The 12,263-nt window shown below is 31.9% G+C and overlaps 1 long non-coding RNA gene across 1 annotated transcript; it reads right to left on the bottom strand.

The window, feature by feature from the left end:
* Window positions 1–7,672: 7,672 nt before the first annotated feature.
* On the bottom strand, window positions 7,673–9,156 carry LOC145806049 (uncharacterized). Its single transcript, XR_014348478.1, has 2 exons — window positions 8,897–9,156; window positions 7,673–8,206 (listed from the first exon to the last, which is right to left on the bottom strand). It is a non-coding gene; the product is annotated as an uncharacterized LOC145806049 (long non-coding RNA).
* Window positions 9,157–12,263: the final 3,107 nt, after the last annotated feature.

Below are 12,263 nucleotides of genomic sequence, written 5' to 3'. Positions count from 1 at the left end.
ATCTCTACCAAACGAATATTTATGCGTACAATGAAGAGAAGGGCAAGGGCCTCTTTCTTTGTTTGTTTTTTTTACCTTAATTAGATCCACGTGGTTTTGAATCACTGTAGGAAAATCTTAGAGAATCAACTCCGTCACATTTACGCACTCATTAATTTCATATTAAGGGTTAGTTTGGCATGTATTAAATAAGTTAAAAAGTTAAAAAGTCACTATCTTATTTAAGTCACATCATCTTATTTAAATCACATCACCTCTCTAACACATCACATCAAACCCAACTCAAATCCACCAATAAGTCAAAAAATACACTTTTTTAGGACATCCCAAACCAAACCCTAAGAAAACCCTTGATTATGAAACATCAGCTGTATCAATGTTTAGCACAAAAAAGAACTGTCCAATGGGGTGGGCTCCCGTGTATGTTTCTTTTGTATGATTGCTTCTTTGTTTATTTGTTTGTTTTTTTACCTTAATTAGAACCACAACGTTTTGAATCAGTGTAAGAAAATCCTAGCTAAGCAACTCTACAACATTTATGTACCCATTTGTTGGCTTATTTTTCTTACAAAGGAAAATATCATAAATGCGAGCGTGCCAGCAAGGATTGAAAAATCCTTACAGATTAAATTCAAGTCAATTATCAAGCGATTGCATTGACGGTTCTTTTGCCTCAACAAAAAGGACTTCAAAATTGCCAAAGTGTAGAGAAAAGAAAAATTAAAAGAAGAATGAGGGACGGAGAAGGACGATAGAGTGAACAATCAAAGTAATAATTACTTACCTCTATTCCTATGCTTCGAAAAGGAAGTGTATAAAATGCATCGAAATGGAAATGCTGGAAATAAATGCTTCGAAATATAAATCTATGTTAAACTACTCCTAAGATAAGGAAAATGACAAGAAATATTGAAATCGAATGTCTTTGATTTAAGTTCTGGCCCTTTAGAAAGTAGCCATTAATAGCTATTTATAAAAGAAAAAATACAGCAATAACTATTTGGTAACTACTCATTTCTTCCTTCTTCATTCTTGTCTTGCCATGTGTCCTTCCACTCATCCACTTTGTCCTCCCACTCATCCACTTTGTCCTTCATATTCTCCATTATCTCTATAACTTCTTTTAACTTTCAAATGAATAAGAGGATGCCACGTGTCCTGCAATTATATAAATAATAAATAATAATAAAAATTGCAGATTATGGTGCTAACATTACCCCCCGCGGCCCTTAAAAATGATGTTTACTTGAATTTTTGAAGGGTCGAACCAAGCACATGACTAATCTAAATAATAAAATGCTTCGAATAATATCAACAAAGTGCTTCGAATGATATAATAGCACCAATGAAGTGTTTCGAATGAGTATGAAATTATGACTAGATATCTCAAATGTTAGCTATTACGGACCAGTAACAAGTTTCGAAGGTGGTACAATGGACCAAAATCATCTTTCGAAGGTTGAAAGTGCCGACAAAGGACAAATTACATCCTTAGAAATACTCGGCAAAGTTTCGAAAGTTCACAACCACCATTATTGTTTCTTCGAAGCTGTTAATGCAAGATGGAGTGCTTCGGAGCTTACAAAATTATGGCAAAAGAACCTTCGAAGCAGCTTTTGGCCAACATTGTAGTTATTCACATTTTGTATGTTCTGGTTCATACATAATTAATGAAAATATTAATTTTGTGCTTCGAACCAGTTATTAATTCTTCGAAGACACAAAAACTGTTGTTCTTCGAACCAACTTATCATGCCAAAAACAGGCATTATTCGACAACTAATTAATTGTCATTTTACATATATTTGAAGAGATGTACACATTTCGAAAGTTTTCAAAGCTTTATACAGTTTCAAAGGTGAAGTAATCAACCTTCGAAACAACTTTTGATGTTTCGAATGTATCTTCAAAGCTTTATACAGCTTCGAAGATGAAGTAATCAACCTTCGAAACAACTCTTGATGCTTCGAATGTATATTCGATGCTTTGATTGTGTACATACAAACAACTGGCCATCAATTTGAAAAGATAAGCCATTCTCAACCATTTATTTAAATGCACAGGCTTTTTCTAGCCAAATTCATGCATTTTAAATGGTCATCCCATGTTCTTAGTGCTTCGAACTCATAAGAATAATTTGTTAATTTTATTAGCCAAATCATCAAAATTATATTTTGATGTGAACCACAAATCCAAAAAGGATTTTGAACACCAAAAGTCATGGTATGGTGTGACCATGAAAATTCATACTTTTTGACATTTTGAAAAATGTCAAAAATTTTGAATTCATGAACAGTGGCTTGTTCATTATTCTTGACCATGTTTGTTTTAAAAACATGACTTTTGCGGAATAGGTTTTCATAATTATTTGGCAAAGTGGGTTGTTTTTCCATGTTAGCCATTAATGGCTTATGAAAATCACTCATAGATATGTTATTTTCATGACTTGACTCTCTAAAATTTGGTTTTTGGACCCCCCGAGTCATACATGGAACATCATTCTTAGCCAAATTTGGCTCAAGAACATGCTCTTTCGTTGTGTTAATTTCATAATTTGGCTCTTTTAAAACGGACTCTTGAACCTCTCGAGCCATTGATGAAATCAACTCTTTGCTTTTGCTATTTTTAACCATGGAAAAATTCTGAAAAAATTCACCAATTCCGGCCATTAAAGCCTCAGTTAAAGACTTGGTAGTGAGAGTTGATAACTCATCATTCCATTGGCGAATTTCCATATCAAGTTGATGAATTTCTCCAATTAAATGGTGTCTTTTTTCTTCCACCAAATAATATTGTAAGGGATGAAAGTTTATTTCATCAAGAAAATGGATCTCTTCTTGAAGATCCAAAATTTCTCTTTCACGCCAATATATTTCATATTGACAAGTTCGAATGGCGAAATCCAAATAGTTTGTCATTTCTTACACTTGGTTGTCTCACCGCGCGTGCCAAAAATTGTTGGCTTATTTTTCCTACGAAGGAAAATATCATAAATGCGAGCGTGCCAGCAAGGATTGAAAAATCCTTACAGATTAAATTCAAGTCAATTACCAAGGGATTGCGTTGACAGTTCTTCTGCCTCAACAAAGAGGACTTCAAAATTGCCAAAGTGTAAAGAAAATAAAAATTAAAAGAAGAATGAGGGACGGAGAAGGACGATTGAGTGAACAATCAAAGTAATAATTACTTACCTCTAAACCTATGCTTCGAAAAGGAAGTGCATAAAATGCATCGAAATGGAAATGCTGAAAATAAATGCTTCGAAATATAAATCTATGTTAAACTACTCTTAAGATAAGGAAAATGACAAGAAATATTGAAATCGAGTGTCTTCGATTTAAGTTCTAGCCCTTTACAATGTAGCCATTAATGGCTATTTGTAAAAGAAAAAATACAGCAATAACTACTTGGTAACTACCCATTTCTTCCATTTTCATTCTTGTCTTGCCATGTGTCCTTCCACTCATCCACTTTGTCCTCCCACTCATCCACTTTGTCCTTCATATTCTCCATTATCTCTATAACTTCTTTTAACTTTCAAATGAATAAGAGGATGCCACGTGTCCTGCAATTATATAAATAATAAATAATAATAAAAATAACAGATTTATGGTGCTAACATTACCCCCCCCCGGCCCTTAAAAATGATGTTTACTTGAATTTTTGAAAGGCCGAACCAAACACATGACTAATCTAAGCAATAAAATGCTTCGAATAATATCAACAAAGTGCTTCGAATGATATAATAGCACCAATGAAGTGTTTCGAATAAGTATGAAATTATGACTAGATGTCTCGAATGCTAGCTATTACGGACCAGTAACAAGTTTCGAAGGTGGTACAATGGACCAAAATCATCTTTCGAAGGTTGAAAGTGCCGACAAAGGACAAATTACATCCTTAGAAATACTCGGCAAAGTTTCGAAGGTTCACAACCACCATTATTGTTTCTTCGAAGCTGTTAATGCAAGATGGAGTGCTTCGGAGCTTACAAAATTATGGCAAAAGAACCTTCGAAGCAGCTTTTGGCCAACATTGTAGTTATTCACATTTTGTATGTTCTGGTTCATACATAATTAATGAAAATATTAATTTTGTGCTTCGAACCAGTTATTAATTCTTCGAAGACACAAAAACTGTTGTTCTTCGAACCAACTTATCATGCCAAAAACAGGCATTATTCGACAACTAATTAATTGTCATTTTACGTATATTTGAAGAGATGTACACATTTCGAAAGTTTTCAAAGCTTTATACAGTTTCGAAGGTGAAGTAATCAACCTTCGAAACAACTTTTGATATTTCGAATGTATCTTCAAAGCTTTATACAGCTTCGAAGGTGAAGTAATCAACCTTCGAAACAACTCTTGATGCTTCGAATGTATATTCGATGCTTTGATTGTGTACATACAAACAACTGGCCATCAATTTGAAAAGATAAGCCATTCTCAACCATTTATTTAAATGCACAGGCTTTTTCTAGCCAAATTCATGCATTTTAAAATGGTCATCCCATGTTCTTAGTGCTTCAAACTCATAAGAATAATTTGTTAATTTTATTAGCCACATCATCAAAATTATATTTTGATGTGAACCACAAATCCAAAAAGGATTTTGAACACCAAAAGTCATGGTATGGTGTGACCATGAAAATTCATACTTTTTGACATTTTGAAAAATGTCAAAAATTTTGAATTCATGAACAGTGGCTTGTTCATTATTCTTGACCATGTTTGTTTTAAAAACATGACTTTTGCGGAATAGGTTTTCATAATTATTTGGCAAAGTGGGTTGTTTTTCCATGTTAGCCATTAATGGCTTATGAAAATCACCCATAGATATGTTATTTTCGTGACTTGACTCTCTAAAATTTGGTTTTTGGACCCCCGAGTCATACATGGAACATCATTCTTAGCCAAATTTGGCTCAAGAGCATGCTCTTTCGTTGTGTTAATTTCATAATTTGGCTCTTTTAAAACGGACTCTTGAACCTCTCGAGCCATTGATGAAATAAACTCCTTGCTTTTGCTATTTTTAACCATAGAAAAAATCTGAAAAAATTCACCAATTCCGGCCATTAAAGCCTCAGTTAAAGACTTGGTAGTGAGAGTTGATAACTCATCATTCCATTGGCGAATTTCCATATCAAGTTAATGAATTTCTCCAATTAAATGGTGTCTTTTTTCTTCCACCAAATAATATTATAAGGGATGAAAGTTTATTTCATCAAGAAAATGGATCTCTTCTTGAAGATCCAAAATTTCTCTTTCACGCCAATATATTTCATATTGACAAGTTCGAATGGCGAAATCCAAATAGTTTGTCATTTCTTACACTTGGCTGTCCCACCGGGCGTGCCAAAAATTGTTGGCTTATTTTTCCTACAAAGGAAAATATCATAAATGCGAGCGTGCCAGCAAGGATTGAAAAATCCTTACAGATTAAATTCAAGTCAATTATCAAGCGATTGCGTTGACAGTTCTTTTGCCTCAACAAAGAGGACTTCAAAATTGCCAAAGTGTAAAGAAAAGAAAAATTAAAAGAAGAATGAGGGATGGAGAAGGACGATTGAGTGAATAATCAAAGTAATAATTACTTACCTCTACTCCTATGCTTCGAAAAGGAAGTGCATAAAATGCCTCGAAATGGAAATGCTGAAAATAAATGCTTCGAAATATAAATCTATGTTAAACTACTCCTAAGATAAGGAAAATGACAAGAAATATTGAAATCGAGCGTCTTTGATTTAAGTTCTGGCCCTTTACAATGTAGCCATTAATGGCTATTTATAGAAGAAAAAATACAGCAATAATTACTTAGTAACTACCCATTTCTTCCATCTTCATTCTTGTCTTGCCATGTGTCCTCCCACTCATCCACTTTGTCCTCCCACTCATCCACTTTGTCTTTCATATTCTCCATTATCTCTATAACTTCTTTTAACTTCCAAATGAATAAGAGAATGCCACATATCCTGCAATTATATAAATAATAAATAATAATAAAAATTACAAATTTATAATGCTAACACCATTAAATTCATACTTAAAAAAAACACCTAATTATGAAACCTCACCTGCATCAATGTTTAGCACAAAAGGAACTGTGGGCTCCCCTGTTTATTTCTTTTGGATATCATATAAAGTCCACTAGATGATTACCAGAAACATTCACTTGTTTGGTTTTTATTTTTAAAATTCACTTTTCGAAAAATTTTACTTTTTACTTTTTCATTTTTTATATATATATATTTTTTTGTTATCACTAAATTGTTAAAAATATTTTAAGCAATTTATTTTGAAAATTCAATGTGATTTAAACAAGTTGTTATCGATATCCGTTTAATTTGTAAAAAAAGGTGAGTACACCATGTGATCTAATCAAATAATTATCGATATTTGATTAATGTAATTTTTTATATACTCAATATATTCTACACATTAAACATTTGAATTATCACCATGGGCCTAGATCAGAACCCACCAATAAGGTACAGCACCCTCTAGGAGTTGAGTCTTTTTCAGAGTAGGCAAAGATTGGTCACCACTGAATAATCCCATTATTAACCTTATATATAATTGTCATTTATATATACACATAGCTATATATACACATAAACATATTTATATCACTACAACATATAAGAGTTTTAGAGGCCAAATATTTTAATCTCTAAAAATGAAAATTTTGTTGCAAAAAACATTTAGGAACCAATTTCCATCGTAATGAGGATAGTCACTAAAAGATCATCCTAAAAAGTAAAAAATAAGACTTTTAGCGACAAAATTTTAAAAATGTCACTAATAAATAGACTTTTAGAGACAAATATTAGATCCCAAAATAGTTTATTTTTTGAGATAAAAAATTTGGTTCCAAAAGAATAATAATTCATCATCAATGTTCAATTTTTGTTGCTAAAAATATAATAAATATATTTTTCGTAACAAAATTATTTGGTCACTAAAAAATAATTTTGTCTCTAAATTTTGATTTTCAAAACTTTAATTTTTTGTAGTGTGTATTCGTTGATTCTACAAATGATCACCATATGATCATAAAACCTCAACTGCCCATCAATGGTGGGGCTCCCATGTATATGTCTTTTATGAATTATACAAAGGTCATCAAATGCTTAATTTTGGGAATTACACACTGCTAGAAATTGGACTTTTAGTGGCGTTTAAAAAACGCCGCTATATCTATCAAAAACGTCGCTAATTCCTTTAGTGGCGTTTAGTACCAAACGTCGAAGCTGCGGCCGTCGCTATATCTTTGCGACGTTTTAAAAACGCCGTGATATAGTATAGGAGGCGTTTTAATAAACGCCGCCAAATGTCCCACTATACACTTGCTGACGTCACCAACAATATTTAGCGACGTTGTTGAAACGCCGTGGTATCTGTTTTCAAAAAATATTGACAGTTTAGAAGGCGTTTGTAGAAACGCCGTCATATCCCCTCTTTTTTTTTTTTTTGAAAATTGTACTAATTTTTGTTTGATTGAATTAAAAAAATACCATTAGTAATACTGACATATAAAATATTAACTCTCATTCAAATAACAAACATTAATTCAGTTTCTTATTCAATTAATATCTAACTTCCATTCAAATACCTGTAATAAATATAAAATAACTAACATATAAAATAATAACTCTCATTGAAATAATAAATGAAGCATAAAATAATCACTTGACAAAAAATAAAAAACTCAAAAACGGTTTTAGCGTTATAAACCAAACAATGAGTTTGGTCCATTTACATCCAAACTTCCAATACAATGCGCCAACATATGCTTAAAAATAAATAATTAAATTAAATTAAATTAAATGAAAAAAAAAAGAAGAAAGAAGAAAGCACAGTCTCAATGAACTCAATATGACTGAACTGTATGTATATGATAGCCACGCAAACATAAATTAAAAAATATAATAAACGAAAGTCAACTAATAGAAAAGAAAATCATAGACAAAATAATTTGGAACAGCAAAATTTTAAGACTTCTATGCTGATAAGGTTCCAAGAATATAAGAGAGTCCAAGACCAAGGGGGCTATCATGGATACAATAGTAGGTAACCCTTTTCAGCTATGGAGAAAGTACTGGCTAGCCTGTATTCAATTCTGTTATACAGAGATTTCCCATCTAAATTGTCAATCAATGGTTTTGCAAGTAATCAAAACTCAGGCTGCTGACAGTAGTGAGGGCCTGCATGACAGTCAAATTAATTGGAATTCATTAGATTTAGATACAGAAGTTGCACGAGGAAACAACGAGGAAACAGGTGGAATAGAATTTAACTTCCATATACAAGATATGAAATTACTGATATACCTTTGAACAATGCAGTCAAAGATTAAAATGGAATTATATCATTCTAAAGTACATAATTGAGTATATCTATTAACAACATAACCTGACATCACAATATTAGACCGTTTTCTAAACCAACTACCCAAATTTCCAAGATGTGCTCCTGTCAAAAAACCTGAGTTTAAGGTAGAAACAAAATGTAGCACTATTACAGCATTAACACATCATATAATAAGAGAAGACATAAAAATAGATGGTGATGGTCTTCATATCAAATACCAATTGAGGCCATGCTCTCACAATCTGTCAACAAGTTCATTTTGGTCCAGAGTCAGTCAGCCAAACCAGACCCACTGATCCTATGTTCAAAGTATGTTTCGGAAATGACTTCAAAAAAACGCGTCTTTGATGGCTGGAATAGAGCTCAAAATTACCATAAACCTAGAAATCTAACAGAAAATTAAGAAATGATGAAGCAAAAGGTTTAAATTGAGCTCTATACATGAACATACACCTAGAACAGTGAATAAACATACATAAATACAAGATTTGAAGGTGGAGAAAAGTGAGATCGGAGATCTGTACCTCAGGCTACAAAATCTGGAGGTTTATGTATGTGGGTCTGTGTAAATTTCAGAGGAAAGTCGAGTGATCTGAGACTTTTTAGGACAAATAGAGAGAAGATGAACAGATCACAAAAAGTGCGGGCTCAGACATGTATGACCCTCTCTCTCTCTCTCTCTCTCTCTCGTGGTCTACTTTCTCTCTCTAGTTTCTCATCCGGACTCGAAGCAAACGTTAAATCTAGCTCTCAAATGAAACCAAGAGGAGGAGAAGAAATTGGACAACATTTTGATATATTATATAACATAGTTTTATACTATAATATTAATATAATATATAGGTAAATAACTATATTTTAATTATAATAATACCACCTACAGGACCAAAACCTGGGTATAAAGCAAGCACATCAACAAAAATGGCTGTTTGACTTTTGTGGTTCCCATTTTACCCATCAACCACACATTGGGTTTTATTAGTAGTTAGGGGCTGTTTACTTTTGTTGGGCTTAAACCTGGGTATAAACCAATAGACAAATCCCATTTTTTCTGTTGGGCTTTGGTTGAGTTTGTGTATTACTTTTGTTGAGTTTTTGGTGGTATTTATATTTGTAGATTTTATAGTTTTGCCTTGACATTTAATTGACATAAAAATATATATATATATATATATAAATATATATATTCATTTGAGTAAAAATGTGGTTTTTTTTAGAAAATTTTGTAATGAAAAAATGTTATACATTATCATATGAAATATTACAGATAAAAATAATTAAATTTATATCTTTTTTTAATATATAAATTAAATTTGTATGAAAGTCCATATGAATTATTTTCTTGCCCAAAGAAAAAATGCTAATGTTTCTCTCATTTGTTTTTTTTAACTTTCTTTCACTTTTTCCATCTTCATGGTCTCTATTCCAAGAAGTTTAGAATGATGTCTTCTAAATTACTATTATAAACTCAGCTCTTCAGTATCCAAGAATAAAGCCCTACTAGTTGGATGCTATAGCTAAAACTATCAGGGCTTATCTAGTTATCTTGATTGAAATTGGTTGTGATTATTGAATTAAAAGTCTTGTTAACAAATATTCTAAACACATCTATATAGCAAAGCAGCTTGGTTTTTTGAAAAGTGTTTTCAATTTAAGGTAAAGATGTTCTCTGTATTTAGTTAAGGGATTTGGGAAGTGATTTAGAAAGAAAAAAGGGAAAAAGTGTGAAATTAGATAAAATGTAAGAATGTTTTATTTATATTTTACTTATCTTTTCTTCTTCCGTTTCCAAATCTCTTAACCAAACAGCGTTTCTAATTGTCTAGCTTAATAGTGTCTTTTTGTTGAGAGATTTAATGGCAAACCCTTCACCATTGGATATGGAAAAATTATAGTTTGTTTCAAGGGTAAATACAAGTGGTGGTGCCCTGAATTGAATTTTATTGGCTAAAATACTTGAATCCATCACATTTGCTGATACACAATAATTTGACAACACTTTATTTATTTCTTTTCAAATTGGAAGGCACTCCCTACGACTTTCTTTTTTCTTTAAAATGAGTGATTTCTTCATTGCAGGTTTGTGATGCCTCAATTTCCTAAGTAACCTCCGTTTTCAAATTAATTCAAATCATGGACAGTATCATCATCTTTGGTTATGTAAGCTTCTTTTTTTTTTTTTTTCCCCTAAATTTTATTTTTTGAATTGAAGCCAAATCTTTAGTTGTTATATCTACTTTTTCACATAACCAAATGTATTTTTATTATATTATACAGGTGGAAGAAAACGGTAATATTAGATTCTTATACTTGTTTTTATTTAATCTACATTTTCTTATATTAATTTTTTTTTAGCTTACAAATGTCTTTCTATATATACACAGGTCAAGTTTCTTCGAAAAAGAAATGTCCGTGTTGTGATGAGCAGGACCTTAATATCCTCTGCATTTGTTGGGTAAGCCTACTAATCAAATTTATTTGCTAATCATTTTTTTTATTAATATTTTTTATTTATTTTTTGAAAGGAAAAGAAAAAGGAAAAGGCAAAGGCAAAGGCAAAATCTCACGAAACAGGACAGGATGTAGGGAAGGGACATGAAAATGCACGACAAGTGGTATGAACCATTTCTTTTAAAGTTTGTTTTGTAGCATATGTAAAGCAAAGCACTGGGAACTGTGTACATTTTGAAACATGCATAATCTATACTTGTGAAAATGAGCAGTGTGCTCTTAAGGTTTAGAGTTTGTCGTCCCTACTAAATGATTATATAAATTTTTTGTCAATTATTTTAATTTAAGCTTTTTCCAAATTTTTTGAGTTTCTTCAAACAGATTTTTTTTTTTTTTTTTTTTTTTTGGGGGAGGGGGGGGATTTGCATAAATCATGTATCCTTAGCATGTGTTGTTTACAATAACATCCATAATGAATAAAGTAAGAATAAATTAAGGATTAAATTACACTTCTAAAAAACAAGCCAATGGCTACATTTTCGGCAAAATTGGACTTTGACCCAATGCCAAAATTTACTTTGAGGTCCAAAAATTCTGGTTGTGTGAGGGCGCGCAGTTGCTTCATCTTTTATCACAGCTAGGACTCCGGTAGCGTGACTAATATAATCAACTTCTTCATTTGTCAATCGTGCAGCAAAACCTCTAATCTCTTCATAGGTATAAAATACCCTCTCATTCAACCATTTTTCTTCGTTATAAAGTTGAGAAATTGTTGAATTGTTATTGACAAACTATGTAATTGGACATGCTAGTTCTAGTAACAGAATCGAACAAAAATAGAAAAATAATAGAAAGAAGGATTAGGCATGAAGCCATTGTATGAAAACGTATTCTTGTCTCACAGAAACCTTCTCTCTCCTCTCAAAGCATCGACTATTTCAACTCAATGTTGTTAGAGTTATAAACAACATGGCTATATATATAAACTAAAATAAAAAACAGAGGACCACAAACGTGAGAAAAACAACAAAAAGTCAACCAATGAAGCCGTCACCATATGACAAAACCATGTGTTAGATCTTATAAGGACTTACATGCGACACCAGAGATACGGCTTCATTGGTTGTCTTTTTGTTGTTTTTCTCACGTTTGTGGTCCTCTGTTTTTTATTTTAGTTTATATATATAGCCATGTTGTTTATAACTCTAACAACATTGAGTTGAAATAATCGATGCTTTGAGAGGAGAGAGAAGGTTTCTGTGAGACAAGAATACGTTTTCATACAATGGCTTCATGCCTAATCCTTCTTTCTATTATTTTTCTATTTTTGTTCGATTCTGTTACTAGAACTAGCATGTCCGATTACATAGTTTGTCAATAACAATTCAACAATTTCTCAAACTTTATAACGAAGAAAAATGGTTGAATGAGAGGGTATTT

This window comes from Camellia sinensis, chromosome 13 (assembly GCF_055761805.1).
Source record: "Camellia sinensis isolate YWXY chromosome 13, ASM5576180v1, whole genome shotgun sequence".
NCBI classification, from domain to species: Eukaryota; Viridiplantae; Streptophyta; class Magnoliopsida; order Ericales; family Theaceae; genus Camellia; species Camellia sinensis.
This window is presented reverse-complemented; position numbering and strand designations above follow the sequence as displayed.